Source organism: Tursiops truncatus, chromosome 3 (genome assembly GCF_011762595.2).
Source record: "Tursiops truncatus isolate mTurTru1 chromosome 3, mTurTru1.mat.Y, whole genome shotgun sequence".
Lineage (NCBI taxonomy): Eukaryota > Metazoa > Chordata > Mammalia > Artiodactyla > Delphinidae > Tursiops > Tursiops truncatus.
Genome location: NC_047036.1, coordinates 26,420,368 through 26,434,503, shown reverse-complemented (window position 1 = coordinate 26,434,503; position 14,136 = coordinate 26,420,368).

Below are 14,136 nucleotides of genomic sequence, written 5' to 3'. Positions count from 1 at the left end.
GAAAGTACATCTAAGCTGTGTTTCACTGTATTTAAATTGTACATTAAAAGAAAACTAGGCAAATATTGAACTCTGGTTGATGATACTGCCACCAAATTGTTTAGGGGGAAATGCTCTCTTGTCTGCATTTTACTTTGAATGGCACCAACAGTAAGAGGGATTAATGGTTGGGTAGAGGGACGGACATGGCTGGATATGTGATGAAGCAAGTATTAGCAAAATGTCAGTGATGTGATCTCGAGCTGGGTGTGTGGGAGTATGAGTATCCACAAAATTCCTTAAAGTTTGCTATGTTTGGAAGTTTTTACAATAAAATATTGGAAACATTTTTAAATAAACCCTTCAAGAGTTAATTCTAAACAGATGGGAAAAAAAGTGCGTAGGAGTATATCCGTCTTTTATGGGAGAAGAGAAACCCTATCCTTATCAAACTACCTGGCCACCAGGAGGATATAATGGAACTCAGAGAAGGGACCAGAGTGTTCATGTTCTCCCTCCCTTACCTCCTCTGAGAATTTGACAGAGAAAGATGACTGCATCACAGTTAGTGAGCAGTTAGTAGCTGTCACAGTACCTGCCCCCTTCTTCTGTTTCCATTGTCTCTCCGCCATCATTTTCTGTTGCCCGGATCATTATTCTAAACTCCATTTTCTCTGCTTTTGGTCCCTTCTCTCATGCTGCCCGTCAATCTTCCTAAAGTAGTCATGTGATTTTTTTTTGGCTTGAAAACATGTAATAGGTGCATTCATTAGAACTCTGGGTTGCAATATCTTAAGCCAAAAAGAGGGATTGTGTGTGTTTGAAGGTGTAAGTCAGAGATGCTGTTGGGTCTTGGTTCCTGAAGCCCATGTAGTCTTTTCCGAGTGTTCTTTGCTGCTTCTGCTCTGCACACCAGTTTTCTCGTCTTTCCAGTCGATGAAGTGGGATGAAACTCCCACAGTAACTCTGTTTTCAAGAGGCCAGTCAGATTGAACTGTAATCCTGGTCGTATTCCACATCCTGGGCAGAGAGTCTGGGCCAGCCAGCTGTGGGGCAGGGTCTTCCTGTGGGACTCGGGCCACTCCTACCAGCTCTGAGTGTGCTGGGCACTTGCCTTCCCAGCACAGACCGTGACAGCTACTAACTGCTCACTAATCGTGTTGCAGTCATCTTTCTCTGTCAAATTCTCAAATTTTGTCACATTAGGAATGTCACAATTCTTTTTTTTTTGAATTTTATTCATTTTTATACAGCAAGTCCTTATTAGTTATCCATTTTATACATATTAGGGTATACATGTCAATCCCAATCTCCCAATTCATCCCACCCCCACCCCCACCCCACCACCACCACTTTCCCCCCTTGGTGTCCATATGTTCTCTACATCTGTGTTTCTATTTCTGCCTTGCAAACCAGTTCATCTGTACCATTTTTCTAGGTTCCAAATATATGCATTAATACACGATATTTGTTTTTCTCTTCCTGACTTACTTCACTCTATGACAGCCTCTAGATCCATCCACGTCTCTACAAATGACCCAATTTCGTTCCTTTTTATGGCTGAGTAATATTCATTGTATATATATACCACATCTTTATCCATTCATCTGTCAATAGGCATTTAGGTTGCTTCCATGACCTAACTATTATAAATAGAGCTGCGATGAACATGTGGTACATGTGTCTTTTTGAATTATGGTTTTCTCTGGGTATATGCCCAGTAGTGGGATTGCTGGGTCATATGGTAATTCCGTTTTTAGTTTTTTAAGGAACCTCCCTACTCTTCTCCATATTGGCTGTATCAATGTACTTTCCCACCAACAGTGCAAGAGGGTTCCCTTTTCTCCACACCCTCTCCAGCATTTGTTGTTTATAGATTTTCTGATGATGCCCATTCTTACTGGTGTGAGGTGATACCTCACTGTAGTTTTGATTTGCATTTCTCTACTAATTAGTGATGTTGAGCAGCTTTTCATGTGCTTCTTGCCTATCTGTATGTCTTCTTCAGAGAAATATCTATTTAGGTCTTCTGCCTATTTTTGGATTGGGTTGTTTGTCTTTTTAATATTGACCTGCATGAGCTGTTTATATATTTTGGAGATTAATCCTTTGTCTGTTTATTTGTTTGCAGATACTTTCTCCCATTGTGAGGGTTGTCTTTTCTTCCTGTTTGTAGCTTCCTTTGCTTTGCAAAAGCTTTTAAGTTTCATTAGGTCCCATTTATTTATTTTTGTTTTTATTTCCATTACTCTGGGAGATGGGTCAAAAAAGATCTTGCTGTGATTTAGGTCAAAGAGTGTTCTTCCTATGTTTGCCTCTGAGAGTTTTATAGTGTCTGGTCCTACATTTAGGTCTCTAATACATTTTGAATTTATTTTTGTGTATGGTGTTAGGATGTGTTCTAATTTCATTCTTTTACATATAGCTCTCCAGTTTTCCCAGCACCACTTATTGAAGAGACTGTCTTTTCTCCATTGTATACCCTTGCCTCCTTTGTCACAGATTAGTTGACCATAGGTGCGTGGGTTTATCTCTGGGCTTTCTGTCCTGTTCCATTGATCTATATTTCTGTTTTTGTTCCAGTACCATATTGTCTTGATTTCTGTAGCTTTGTAGTATAGTCTGAAGTCAGGGAGTCTGATTCCTCCAGCTCCAAAACTATGTTGAATAATAGTGGCGACAGTGGACATCCTTGTCTTGTTCCTGATCTTAGAGGAAATGCTTTCAGTTTTTCACCGTTGAGAATGATGTTTGCTGTGGGTTTGTCGTATATGGCCTTTATTATGTTTAGGTAGATTCCCTCTATGCCCACTTTCTGGAGAGTTTTTATCATAAATGGGTGTTGAATTTTGTCAAAAGCTTTTTCTGCATCTATTGAGATGATCATATGGTTTTTATTCTCCAATTTGTTAATATGGTGTATCACATTGATTGATTTGCATATACTGAAGAATCCTTGCATCCCTGGAAAAATCCCCCTTGTTCACGGTGTATGATCCTTTTAATGTGTTGTTGGATGCTGTTTGCTACTACTTTGTTGAGGACCTTTGCATCTATATTCATTAGTGATATTGGTTTGTAATTTTCTTTTTTTGTAGTATCTTTGTCTGGTTTTGGTATCAGGGTGATGGTGGCCTCATAGAATGAGTTCGGGAGTATTCCTTCTTCTGCAATTTTTTGGAAGAGTTTGAGAAGGATGGGTGTTAGCTCTTCTCTAAATGTTTGATAGAATTCACCTGTGAAGCCATCTGGTCCTGGACTTTTGTTTGTTGGAAGATTTTTAATCACAGTTTTAATTTCATTACTTGTGATTGGTCTGTTCATATTTTCTATTTCTTCCTGGTTCAGTCTTGGAAGGTTATACCTTTCTAAGAGTTTGTCCATTTCTTCCAGGTTGTCCATTTTATTGGCATAGAGTTGCTTTTAGTAGTCTCTTATGATGCTTTGTATTTCTGCTGAGTCCGTTGTAACTTCTCCATTTTCATTTCTAATTTTATTGATTTGAGTCCTCTCCCTTTGTTTTCTTGATGAGTCTGGCTAATGGTTTATCAATTTTGTTTATCTTCTCAAAGAACCAGCTTTTAGTTTTATTGATCTTTGCTATTGTTTTCTTTGTTTTTTATTTCATTTATTTCTGCTCTGATCTTTATGATTTCTTTCCTTCTACTAGCTTTGGGTTTTGTTTGTTCTTCTTTCTCTAGTTCCTTTAGGTGTAACGTTAGATTGTTTATTTGAGATTTTTCTTGTTTCTTGAGGTAGGCTTGTATTGCTATAAACTTCCCTCTTAGAACTGCTTTTGCTGCATCCCAAAGGTTTTGGATCATGTTTTCATTGTCATTTGTCTCTAGGTATTTTTTGATTTCCTCTTTGATTTCTTCAGTGATCTCTTGGTTATGTAGTAACATATTGTTTAGCCTACATGTGTTTGTGTTGTTGTTTTTTTTTTCCCAGTAATTGATTTCTAATCTCATAACGTTGTGGTCAGAAAAGATGCTTGATATGATTTCAGTTTTCTTAAATTTACCGTGGCTTGATTTGTGACCCAAGATGTGATCTATCACGGAGAACGTTCCATGTGCACTTGAGAAGAAAGTGTAATCTGCTGTTTTGCATGGAATGTTCTATAAATATCAATTAAATCTATCTGGTCTATTGAGTCATTTAAAGCTTGTGTTTCCTTATAAATTTTTTTTCTGGATGATCTGTCCATTGGTGTAAGTGAGGTGTTAAAGTCCCCCAGTATTACTGTGTTTCTGTCGATTTCCTCTCTTATAGCTGTTAGCAGTTGCCTTATGTATTGAGGTACTCCTATGTTGGGTGCATATATATTTACAATTGTTATATCTTCTTCTTGGATTGATCCCTGATCATTATGTAGTGTTCTTCCTTGTCTCTTGTAACATTCTTTCTTTTAAAGTATATTTTATGTGATATAAGTATTGCTACTCCAGCTTTCTTTTGATTTCCATTCGCATGGAATATCTTTTTCCATCTCCTCACTTTCAGTCTGTATGTGTCCCTAGGTCTGAAGTGGGTCTCTTGTAGGCAGCATATATATGGGTCTTGTTTTTGTATCCATTCAGCAAGCCTGTGTCTTTTGGTTGGAGCATTTAATGCATTCACGTTTAAGGTAATTATCGATATGAATGTTCCTATTACCATTTTCTTAATTGTTATGGGTTTGTTTTTGTAGGTCCTTTTCTTCTCTTGTGTTTCCCACTTAGAGAAGTTCCTTTAGCATTTGTTGTAGAGCTGGTTTGGTGGTGCTGAATTCTTTTAGCTTTTTCTTGTCTGTAAAGCTTTTGCTTTCTCTGTTGAATCTGAATGAGATCCTTGCTGGGTAGAGTAGTCTTGGTTGTAGGTTCTTCCCTTTCATCACTTTAAATACATCATGCCCCTCCCTTCTGGCTTGTAGAGTTTCTGCTGAGAAGTCAGCTGTTAACCTTATGGGAGTTCCCTTGTATGTTATTTGTCGTTTTTCCCTTGTTGCTTCCAATAATTTTTCTTTGTCTTTAATTTTTGTCAGTTTGATTACTGTGTGTCTTGGCATGTTTCTCCTTGGGTTTATCCTGCCTGGGACTCTCTGGACTTCCTGGACTTGGGTGGCTATTTCCTTTCCCATGTTAGGGAAATTTTCAACTATAATCTCTTCAAATATTTTCTCAGGTCCTTTCTCTCTCTTCTCCTTCTGGGACCACTATAATGCGAATGTTGTTTTGTTTGTTGTTGTCCCAGAGGCCTCTTAGGCTGTCTTCATTTCTTTTCATTCTTTTTTTTTTATTCTGTTCTGCACCAGTGAATTCCACCATTCTGTCTTCCAGATCACTTGTACATTCTTCTGCCTCAGTTATTCTGCTATTGATTCCTTCTAGTATATTTTTCATTTCAGTTATTGTATCGTTCATCTCTGTTTGTTTGTTCTTTAATTCTTTTAGGCGTTTGTTCTTTAATTCTTCTATGTCTTTGTTAAACACTTCTTGCATCTTCTCGATCTTTGTCTCCATTCTTTTTCCGAGGTCCTGGATCACCTTCACTATCATTATTCTGAATTCTTTTTCTGGAAGGTTGCCTATCTCCACTTCATTTAGTTGTTTTACTGGGGTTTTATCTTGTTCTTTCGTCTGGTAAAAAGTCCTCTGCCTTTTCATCTTGTCTATCTTCCTGTGAATGTGGTTTTTCTTCCAGAGGCTGCAGGATTGTAGTTCTTGCTTCTGCTGTCTGCCATCTGGTGGTTGAAGCTATCTAAGAGGCTTGTGCAGGCTTCCTGATGGGAGGAACTGGTGGTGGGTAGAGCTGGGTGTTGCTCTGGTGGGCAGAGCTCAGTAAAACTTTAATCCACTTGTCTACTGATGAGTGGGGCTGGGTTCCCTCCCTGTTGGTTGTTTGGCCTGAGGCGACCCAGCACTGGAGCCTACCCGGCTCTTTGGTGTGGCTAATGGTGGACTCTGGGAGGGCTCACACCAAGGAGTACTTCCCAGAACTTCTGCTGCCAGTGTCCTTGTCCCTGTGGTGAGCCACAGCCACCCCCTGCCTCTGCAGGAGACCCTCCAACACTATCAGGTAGGTCTGGTTCAGTCTCCTATGGGGTCACTGCTCCTTCCCCTGGGTCCCGATGCACACACTACTTCGTGTGTGCCCTCCAAGAGTGGAGTCTCTGTTTCCCCCAGTCCTGCCAAAGTCCTGCAATCAAATCCCGCTAGCCAAAGTCTGATTCTGTAGGAATTCCTCCTTCTGTTGCCAGACCCTCAGGTTGGGAAGCCTGACGGGAGGCTCAGAACCTTCACTCCAGTGGGTGGCTTCTGTGGTATAATTGTTCTCCAGTTTGTGAGTCACCACCCAGCAGTTATGGGATTAGATTTTATTGTGATTGAGCCCCTCCTACCGTCTCATTGTGGCTATTCCTTTGTCTCTGGATGTGGGGTATCTTTTTTGGTGAGTTCCAGTGTCTTCCTGTTGATTGTTCAGCAGTTAGTTGTGATTCCGGTGCTCTTGCAAGAGGGAGTGAGAGCACGTCCTTCTACTCCACCATCTTGAACCAGTCTCCGGGAATGTCACATTTCTATATTTCTCTAAATTAGCTGGCACTGCCCCTCATTGGGGGCTGCGAAATGTGATGGTTAAGGGGCCGGCCTCTCTAGAGCCAGGCTGCCTGAGTCTGAACCCCTGATTTGCAACTTACGAACTGAGGGACTTGGGTGAGGGAGTTACCGTCCCTCCCTCTCAGTTTCCTCAGCTGTAAAATGGCAACATTCATAGAACCCACCTTATTGGAGTGTTGGAGGGTTAAAGATGAGTTCCTTTTGAGTGTCTATCACATAGTAGATGGTCAGTAAATGTTAGCTGTTATTGTGTGGTCATTGAAATACTTTATGTAAACAGAGGCTGTGTGTGTGTGTGTGTGTGTGTGTGTGTGTGTGTGTGTGTGTGTGTGTGTAAATTTAACCAGGAGCAGTTAGCATTTGAAATACCCTAAACAGGAATCCAAGTTCCAAAGGTGGCTACATAAGCACTTCAAATATTCAAAATCTACCTCAAAGGGTTTGTTGAGGATCTTGCAGTGGTGAGATGTGTAGGTGTTTGGGGTCTGCGTTTGGCTAGAAATGCCATAGAGGCCCCATCCTCAGACCTATAGGGTAAACATATCCCTCAGTCCCAGCAGTGTAAACTCTTTGGAACAGAGCCCAAGGTCTAAAAACCTCATTGGTCCCGTGAGCTCCAGGCCACTTGACAGATCACAAGGTGGGCCGCCTCTGCTGTCTCATTGCATCTATCTTGGAAGTGAAACTTTCATGCAGAGCACTTAGTGGAGGCCTGCGGACAGAGAGGGGGACATCTCCCACAACCAAAGCACAAGAAATACGATTGTTTTGTGCTGTTAATAAATGTTCACACATCTGGTAGATTTGGTCCAAGCCTGGCTTTCATCGTAAAACGCCATCTCCTAAGGAGGTTATGGTGATGGTGCCAGGGAGCTGTAGCCCCCACCTGTCTCTGATTTCCAGAAGCTACTGACTTACAGAAGAATGTCACAAATGCAGCATGGCCAGATTGACTTAGATCAAGTCATGACATCAATTCAGTCATGATATATAGTTAGAGTTACGGGATGTTCAATCACAGTTGTATCTGGGGGACTCCTCCCTTGTTCCTTAGAGTTGTATGGGAGGCTTGGGGTATATGAAGTCTGCCTGTGGGTGGCTGCCGCCTAAGGTCTCCACGTCTTAGTTTGAATTAGCCGACTCTGACACAAAGGTTTGGGTGCGAGTAGTTTATTTGGCAGGTGATCCCAGGCAGCAGTGTGAAAGACTGGGGAAGTACGACAGGAAAGGGCAGACAAAGTGCCTTCATGAGCAAGTTACTGCTGTGAGCAATGGGGCTCAACCCTGCTGGGGACTCTCTGAGAGACCATATGAATTTGGGAGGGTGTTGATTACACCCATATCTCTTTATCTTGCCTTAATCACTCAGCATGGTCTTGTGGAAATTCCTCTAAATTAGGTGGTAGAGTTCCAATGCATTTTATATAATAGCTCCTCAGAGAGCATCATAAAAGGCTTTGTAACAAGCCCATTCCTCAACTAACCCTTTCAGCTCTCTCCTACCTCAAGATAAGTTCCCTGATTTCTCCCCAGATTCCAAATGTGGGACTACCTGTGGCTCCTCTTTTTATAAAGGGGTACTATTTCTATACATCCTCAAAGTCTGTGGGCATTTCTAAATGCCCCTCCTATTTCTACCAGGAGGTTGAATTTCATCCTGCCTCAGAGCTTCTGGTTACAAGGGCCTGATTTCCCAGAATTCTTGAAGGTTCGACCCACGCTGTCCCTTGCCTCACAGGAAGTGGCAAAATGAACTAGATGATTATGTGATTCAGTCCTTACTGTAAATTAGCAAATTTCGTTTAATTAAATAAAAGAAAATGAAAATAATTGCAGTGTTTTCAATTCCAGAGCACCCCTACGTTCGTCATTCAATTTCAAGGACCCCTGCCAGCCTTTTCAAGTGCAATAACATTCTCAAATGTGCAACACCACCCCAAATCCTGTAAGCTACGAAGCACTAGGAAAGGGCAGTCAGAATTCAAGAAATATTCTGATTTTTTTTTTTAAATGAGCAAAAACCAAGACATTAAACAGCCTCTGTTTATAGTAGGTGGTAAGGAAAACGTAATGTAACACATACCATTTCCTGCCTTTGCCTAAGAAGTTTGATGTATACTTCTACTATGTGAGCAGATTCAAAACTTGTTGGTTTTCTTCGCAATAACATAGCATGTGCCAGGGAATAAGGGCTCAGTGTGTTGTAGGCACAAGGAGAACTTATCCTGGACTGGCTCAGGCAGAAGGGAGCCAAGTTGTTGAGACAAAGGGCAGCTGAGACCCATGATCCAGCAGCACGCCCATGGCTGCTCCGTGCAGAGGTACAGTGCCATGACTGTATCCCAACAACCCACGTTTTGGGTACCCCTCTACTTAGACCAGGTGGTTGAGAGTATCCATGACTCGCAGAGAGAACAGGCTGGGAAGAAGGAAGCTGCCCTTTAGCTGAGAGTTTCTTTGTCTTTTTTTTGGAGGCGGGGGCAGGTAACAGCTTTATTGAGATATAATTCACATACCATACAATTCACCCATTTAAGGTGTACAAATCAATAGTTTTTAATATATTCACAGTTGTGCAGCCATCACCACAATCAATTATAGAACATTTTCATCGCCTCCAAAAGAAACCCTTACCCGTCACTCCCCAACCCCCATGTTCCCCCAGCCTTAGGCAACCACTAGTCTATGGCTCGCTTATTCTGGACATTTTATATAAACAAAATCATGTATGTGGTCTTCTGTGATCAGTTTCTTCCACTTAGCAGAATGTTTTCAAGGTTCATCTGCATATCAGAGCTTCATTCCTTTCTGTGGCCTAATAACAAGCTGTTGTCTGGATTTACCACATGTGGTTTATCCATTCGTTAGTTTGGGCGTTTGGGTTATTTCCACATCTTGGCTATTACGAATAATGCTGTTAGGAACATTTGTGTGCAAGTTTTTGTATGGACATATGTTTTTATTTCTCTTGGGTATGTATCTAGCAGTGTCTGGGTCAAGAGTAACTCTTTGTTTAACTTCTTGAGAAACTGCCAGGCTGTTGCCCAGAGTGGCTGCACCATTTTATATTCTCCTCAGCAGTGTACGAGGATTGCGATTTCTCCACACCTCACCAGTACTGCTTATTATCTGACTTTTCGATTCTAGTCATCCTAGTTGGTGCGAAGTGGTATTTTTTATTTGCATTTCCCCGATGACTAATGATGTTGAGCACCTTTTCATGGGCTTGTCGGCCATTTATCTGTCTTCATGGGAGTTGGAGAAATGTCTATTCCGTTGTGGAACACAGGCTCCGGACGCGCAGGCTCAACGGCCATGGCTCACGGGCCCAGCCGCTCCGCGGCATGTGGTATCTTCCCAGACCAGGGCACGAACCCGTGTCCCCTGCATCTGCAGGCGGACTCTCAACCACTGCGCCACCAGGGAAGCCCCTTTGTTCATTTTTTAATTGTGTAGTCTTTTTGAGTTGAGTTCTTTATTTATATATTTTTTTATATATTCTTGATACAAGCCCCTTATCAGACATATGACTTGGTGCCGGCACGAAAACAGACCTACAGACGATGGAACAGATTAGAGAGCCCAGAAATAAGGGTAAGGGTCCAACTTCATTGCGTTCCATGTGGATATCCCTGCAAGTTTCTTTTTGAGGCTTCTCTTTCCATTCTGGCTGCGGGCGGTTGAGGTTCATTTTCCTTAGAGTTATCCAGTAGGATACAGAAGTGATGTGCCTGGACACTGTAACCCCACTGTATAATATCCTGACCCAGTAAATACATGTTGAAGAAGCTAATTCAGGAGGAGATGAATTTAGACTGTTTGGTCTCAGATTTGTTATAGTATTATAAAAGACTGGCATTGGGCTTCCCTGGTGGCGCAGTGGTTGAGAGTCTGTCTGCCGATGCAGGGGATGCAGGTTCGTGCCCCGGTCTGGGAAGGTCCCACATGCCTGCCGCAGAGCGGCTAGGCCCGTGAGCCATGGCTGCTGAGCCTGCACGTCCAGAGCCTGTGCTCCACAACGGGAGAGGCCACAACAGTGAGAGGCCCACGTACTGCAAAAAAAAAAAAAAAAGACTGGCATTGATGTTTGTGAACAGAGCCATCACTGGAGATTAATGGATTTATTAATAGAGAAGATAGGAAGGACGTCCTCCCTAGCTCTGTGGATCTAACTCAGCACTGTTCAGGGAGGCTGTGGCTCGTGCTCCACAGTCCCTATCACCCCTGGCTTCCCATTGCCTGTATCCCACTGTTTTTCTCTCTGTCCCTCCTGTAACACTGGAAGACTTGGCTGCTTCTACCCGTGTGGAGTCACAGGACCTGTGTGCTGGCTGCCGTCACCTGTTACCTGTGTTATCTGCTCAGGAACCTTCGCTCTCTATTATCTCCTGCCTCCCTTGTCCTTCAGTCTCTGCTAATCCTGCCCCTCAGTATTTCAATGAGCTCTGCTTTAGTTTGTCTCAAAACAAACCAACCCATGTCTTGATCCTATCTTCCCCCAGACCTACACTCCCCACCGCACTCCTGCCCTCCAGCAGCTGAGCTTGAGTCATGTTCACTTCGGGTTTTCGCTGGCCCACCTCACAGTCACTTCTCAGTCCATCCCAAACTTCTGAGCCTGTTGTCTCAAGAACACAGTGAGCTCCCTGCCACCAAACCCAAAGGACACTTTTCAGTTCTCATCTTGTGTAGCAGTTAGGACTGAGCGTGACAGGCCAAGAAGGGGAGAACGGACACGGGGGAGGTGGCTGTCGACGACATCTGCCAGACCTTGCCTGACTCCCTCAGTGGTCGGCGCTGTGGGCCGTTTCCTACTCCTTGAATAAGTCTCTTCTCTTGGGCTCCATGATGTTATACTCCCCTAGTTTTCTTCCTACCCTTCTGGCTCCTCCTTCTTAGTTTCCTTGACAGAGATTCTTTCTTCTATCCTCCTCAGGTCCCTTCTCACTCTTAACCCTCTTCCTGGGTGATTCATTCCCGTGGCTTTAATCACCTCGTAGATGCAGAAGACTCACAAATCCTTATCTCTTGTCTCTACTCCAAATCTTTATCTCCTGCTTGCCACCCGTATATCAAGACTTGAGAGCTTCCCTGGGCAGTGGTTAAGAATCCACCTGCCAATGCAAGGAACACCAGTTCAAGCCCTGGTCCAGGAAGATCCTGTATGCCGCAGAGCAACTAAGCCCATGTGCCACAACTACTGAGCCTGTGCTCTAGAGCCCGCGAGCCACAACTACTGAGCCCCTGTGCCACAACTACTGAAGCCCGTGCGCCTAGAGCCCGTGCTCCGCAACAAGAGAAGCCATGGCAATGAGAAGCCCGCGCACCGCAACGAAGAGTAGCCCCTGCTCTCCACAACTAGAGGAAGCCCGCATGCAGCAACGCAGACCCAATGCAGCCAAAAATAAATTACTTAAATAGATAAATTAAAAATCAAGACTTGAATGTCTGCAAAACACTTACAACTCAACATGTCCAAAATTAAACTCATTTTATTCCCTCCAAACTTGCTTCTCCTACAGAATTGTGTCTTCATAAATGGCTCTACCATTCACTTAGTTGTTCTAGATGTCTTGTTTCCCTTTACTCCCTGACTGTAATTAACCCCACAGCCCATTGAGTCTACCTACCACGTGGCCTCGGAGTCCTTCCTCTTCTGTCCATCCTCACTGTCACCACCCTCATCTTAACCAACTTGGGCAGTCACCTGGACTCCTCTCTCAGTGTCTCTGATCTCATCTTTCTGGATGTTTACCTCCAATCTGATCCCCACTCCACAGCCATAATCTTCCCAAAATGTCAACCAGATCCAGTCCAGTTACTTACGTCTCATGAGCGTAAATTGTCAGAGTTACAAAAATGATATTTTTGAAGAATGTATTGATTGACACAAGAAAATGCCCACAACATAATCCTTAAGTGAAAAAAGCATGAATTTAAAACTCCTGTCAAATGTCTAATTTCCCTTATGTAAATGCATAGAAAAGTGACAGGAAAAATATTCCAAAATGTTAGGAGAATTTATCTCAAACTGGTAGAATTATTGGTCACTTTTTGTGTTCTTCCTTATTCTTTTAATAATTTAACAATAGTTTCTAATAATGAACTTGTGAATAAGTTAGGTTTTTTCCCCCCTTTGGTGGCAAGAGACAGAAACCCAAATCAAATATGCTTTAACCAAAGGGGGAAGTTAATGAGGATCCTGTTCTCAGAAACTAAATGACAAGAAAACAGCCCAGCTTCAGCAATTACTGGAACCAGTAATGCAAATGCTGCCTGTGTTCTTTCTCCATCTCAGTGGCTTTCCTCCGTACGTCTACTTTGTTTCCTCCTTACTTTCCAGACCAGTTTTCTCTGGTCCAAGTAAGAGAAGGTGTGGTCCCTGAATGTCCCAGCTTCACATTCATAGTCCTGAGATTCTTAAGAAAGACTAGACCACCTGTTTCTAGATCTAAACCAGTTAAGGATTAGGAGTGTCCCAGCTCAGATAAGTGCACTAGTCACCTGCAGACAGGGGTAGAATCATGGCACACTAACATGGTGGCCTCCATGGTAATCATGTGGATGGTGTGTGTGGGGGGGGGGGTGGGTGGGGGGAGGGGTTGAAGAGAAGAATAGTAGGTGGTTGTTTCCAAAAGGAAAGAAGCTCTGTATTTACAAAACAGTAATCTTTTTTTTTTTTTTAATTTATTTTTGGCTGTGTTGGGTCTTTGTTGCTGCATGCGGGCTTTCTCTAGTTGTGGAGACCAGAGGCTACTCTTCGTTGCGGTGTGCGGGCTTCTCATTGTGGTGGCTTCTGTGGTTGCAGAGCACGGGCTCTAGAGCGCAGGTTCAGTAGTTGTGGCACACGGGCTCAGTAGTTGTGGCTCGTGGGCTCTAGAGGTCAGGCTCAGTAGTTGTGGCACATGGGCTTAGTTGCTCCGCGGCATGTGGGATCTTCCTAGACCAGGGCTCGAACCCGTGTACCCTGCATTGGCAGGCAGATTCTTAACCACTGTGCTACCATGGAAGCCCACAAAACGGTAATCTTTATACCAACATGAAATTTTATTAAAATTAGGAAAAAGTATACAGTATGATAGTTTTTACATCTCATAAATTGTTTTCAGTAACTTCTTAGTAAGTCATCACTTAAGGATGAGTCAGCACTGACTCATCCCCTTTTCTTTCCAACAACTAAACTCATTCCTTACTAGCTTTCTCATAAATTCTTTCTACTGGTCATTTACCCATAAAATGTAGAGATTATCTGCTTCAACCCTGTCATTTCTGAGAGGATGAACTCAAGCCCAGAGGGATGACGTGACTTGCTAGGCTCCCCCACGGGGTTAGCAGAATGTCATCTTCAGCACCTTTCTTGTCCATTGCATTTCCTCTCTCCTTCCCAAACCACCCGCCTTCATAAGCCTCTCCACATCTCAGCTTGTGCTCCCAAGACTATTCAGAACAAAGTCTGAAGAGTACAGCAAGCCTGATAGTCCCTTGGCATTGTTACTCTATTCAGCTGCATTTCCTAGACCTAGACACTCATTGGGAAACCTTGAGTCTTTTCCTGCAT